The sequence below is a fragment of the Nannospalax galili genome, unplaced genomic scaffold (assembly GCF_000622305.1).
Source record: "Nannospalax galili isolate Female #2095 unplaced genomic scaffold, S.galili_v1.0 scaffold54, whole genome shotgun sequence".
Lineage (NCBI taxonomy): Eukaryota > Metazoa > Chordata > Mammalia > Rodentia > Spalacidae > Nannospalax > Nannospalax galili.
The window spans coordinates 381,305-385,159 of record NW_008341028.1 but is presented as its reverse complement, the minus strand read 5'-3'; positions in this window follow the sequence as shown (position 1 = coordinate 385,159).

The window sequence follows — 3,855 nt, the reverse complement described above, 5'->3', positions numbered from 1 at the left end:
TTAGCTGCTGCTATGTGGGAGCTGGGAAATGAACCCAGGTCCTCTGCAGGAGCAGTCAGTGCTCTTAACTGCTGAGCCATCTCTTCAGCCCCTCTGTTACCTATTTTGAAACATGTAGTTGTCACCAGCCAGTCACCCTCCTCTGATATTACAGAAGATAGGTCACTCTTTCTGTCCACCTGCTTCCTTGTTAGCCATCTTCTCTTCATGCTCCCCACCCCAGTTATCCTTCCCAGCCTCCAGTAACTATCTACTGTGATACCGCCTTTTAAACATCCATATTTAAATGAGATTATGGAATGTGTATCTTTTGATGTTTTGTTTTGCTTATTATCTTCCAGGTTCATCCATGTTGTCACAAGTGACAGGATTTCATGCTTTTTATGGCTGAATAATTAGGTGTGTGTGTTGTGTAAAACATTTTCTTTATGCTACTATCACTTGGCTTTTTCTAGCAGTTTGCTTGGCATATACAGATAAATGGATTCTAAATATTTTTAAAATATATTACATTTTTTAAGTTGTGGGGGTGGTGTGTGTGTGTGTGTGTGTGTGTGTGTGTGTGTGTGTGTGTACGTGTACACGTGTAAAACACGTGGAAATCAGAGGGCAACTTGCAGAACTCAGTTCTCATTCCACCATGTGGGTCCCAGGGATGGGACTCAGATTGTCAGTGTTGGAGGCAGGCACCTTTACCCTCTTGAGCCATCTCACCAGCCCAATCAAGCCTAACGTTTAATTGTGAAAGCAAAAGGCCTAGAATAGCCAAGACAACTGAAAATGAGTCTATAACAGGAGGTAACAGAAGATCAGAGACCCTGACCATTCTGCCCAATCTTCTGTTGTTGGCCCAGATCCCAGCCCCAACAGATTTGTGCTGCTCCCAACCTTGGGTCAGAGAAGCCTCTAATTGCAAAGTGTGGTAGTTAATACAGACTCAACTGTTTTAAGATGCTGTGAACAAGGAACTGTGACTGCTCAACCATAGATGGAACATCTGTAGCAGCCTCCTGAAGGCTCAGCTAACACTTCAGAAGAGGGGTCAGAAGAATGTGAGAGCTGAAGGGTAGGGAGGAGTGCTGTGAAACTCTGGCCTCTGGACATGAAGGGCTATTATTGTTACACACATGAACTCAGCAACTGTGGTTACCTGCACAAGACCTCCACAGGATCAAGAGATTACAGTTCCATCAGGAGTAGGGGAGGGACTCCGGATGCTGAGATATTGATGACTACTGAAGAGTGAAAGTATTATAGGTACTATAATAGAGGATATCTTTTAATTGTACAACCGTATTTCCAATGTCAAAATGTCAAAAGTACAAAACACTGAAGAGTCACTTTTCTTCAGAGGGGCAGCCATTGGTTGCCCTTTCCTCAGCGGACGATCCCACACACACGCACATATTGGCAGCTCTCATTGGACTTGGTGGGTTATAGAAACAAAAATTTTTAAGACATGTATTTGGGAGGGGTGGTGGGAGGGGGAGCTGGTGGGAAGGAGTTGGGGCTGGGTAGGACCAAGAAAAATTTTATGCATATGTGGAGATTTTTTTAAAGTTCTTTTTGCTTCCGTCTACCACATGATGTTTAAAAAAATCTGGATGACCTTTGGTTTGATGATTAGATACAACACCAAAAGTCTGAATCATAAAAAGAAAAAAAATTGGAAGTTGGACGTCAATAAGATAAGAAAAAAAAGTCTCTGTGAAAGATACTTGAGATAATGGAAAGTCAAACCACAGAAGGAGAAAATATTTTCAAAACAGTGTACCATTATATACCTGTTACAGTGTCAAAAAGAAGAAACATGCTAAGTGGTGGCTAGGATGTGGTATACAAGAGTCTGGTGCTTATTACTTTCCCAACATCATAATCACCTAAACAAATAGACTGACTTTTGAGTTTTTAAGAGTGGGCTGGAACTCAGAGGACATTAGTTCCTCTAGCTATCTGTTACAGCTGATTCTCAGAACTGTGCTAATGGATCTCTCATCCCCTCAACCTGTGCAGATGGAGCTGTGTCCTCACTCTGTGCTAATGGAACTGTCTTTGGAACCCTGTTTCACCACTGTGTTTCCCCCATCAAGTAACATACATAATTTCTTCAAAATGGTTTCTCCAGCTTTGAGGAAGTACAAGTTCATGTTCGACTCCACCCTTATCTCAGTAGACCATCTGGCCTTTTCATCCCTAGTATCTCATTCTTATGTTGTCTTTCCCAACCTCCATAGTGTCCAGTGGGTAGGTGCTCTGCTTTCAGCAATTAACTATGTTAATTCTCAAGCATAGCCACATCATTTTTTTGGGTGGAGTACCAAACTGAGGTTGCCAAAGAGACACCATGGTCATCAGACTCAAGAGCATGGTTTTGCTGCGGTTAATAAAAGTCAGTCACAGATCATGTTCATTAATAAAAGTCATTCCTACATAGGAGTTTATTGCTGGTGGGAATGCAAATTGGTACAACCAACTTGGAAGATAGTGTGTTACTATATGATCCAGTAATCACATCCCCTGGTATTTACCCAGTGAATTGGATGTTCTCCACCTACATGACATACTGAGAAAGGCAAAAGGTGATTTGTTGTCAGGAATTCAGAAGCATGTGTTGGCGAGAAGGATGAAATAGCCAGCACACAGAGGACTTTGAGGGCAGTGAAGTTACTACAGATAACTGTAATGGAAGATGCCAGACAATAATAGAAGAGGGAGGACTGCTGAGAAGGCACATGGGAACACTACTTTTTGCTTGCTCTTCTGTACACCTAAGCCCAAAGTATATATATTTAGTTATATGGGTGCTGCTGATAGTGATGGTGATGACAACAGTGAAGGATGTCTCCCAATTCTAGCCCGGCCTGAGTCTGGCCTCCCTGATGGGTTCTTATATAATGTTCAGATAGTATTCACAGAGAGATCCAGGTTCCTTCAGGTTTTTAGGGATTTTTTTTTTTTTTTTTTTTTTTAGAACCTAGATGTTTGTATTAACTCTCTTTGCATTGACTAAGTTTGTGTATGCCTTGAAGCTCTCACATTCCTCCCAAGTGGCATTCTAGATTATGTCTAAGTGCACCATACAGTTCATAGAAATGTAAAAAGCAGGGGCTAGAGAGGTGGCTCAGCAGTTAAGAGCAGTGTCTGCTTTTGCAGAAGACCTAGGTTTGGTTCTTAGCATCCACATGGTGGCTAATAGCCATCCATAACTCCAGTTCCAGATCTGATGACTTCTTCTGACCTCTGAAGGCATTGCATGCACATGGTGTACTTACATAAATGCAGGCAATACACTCATACATACAAAATAAAAATAATATTTTTAAAAAAAGAAATGTAAAAAGCAAGTGTTTCTCAGTTTGGTTTTGTGATGAGGTGATAAGTGGGAAAGGCAAGACAAATATTCTGGACTTGTTAAATGCAAACTGACTTCCGTTACCTCAGCTCTCAGAATCAGCAGATACCACAGATGATTTAAGTCTCAGAATCAACAGATGATTTAAGTCTTAACTCCATTTGTACAATTTAAGACTGATTAAAAACCAGGCACTCTGGAGGTAGAAGAAGGAGAATCAAGAGTTTAAGACCTTGGCTACAGAGCAAATTCAAAGCCAGACTTACTGAAGAAATAGCATTAGAATCCAAACCTACAAAACTAGAATAATGACAAGTCATGACCACCACGCCCAGTGAAAAGTTGCTTTAAGGCACCTGGATGTATTGAACTTTCATATATATTCTCATAATATGTAGAGATAAGGGTTGGAGAGATGACTCAGCAGTTAAGAACACTTGACTGTTCTTGCAGAAGACCCGGGTTTGAATCCCAGCACCCACATGGCAGCTAACAGCTGTCCA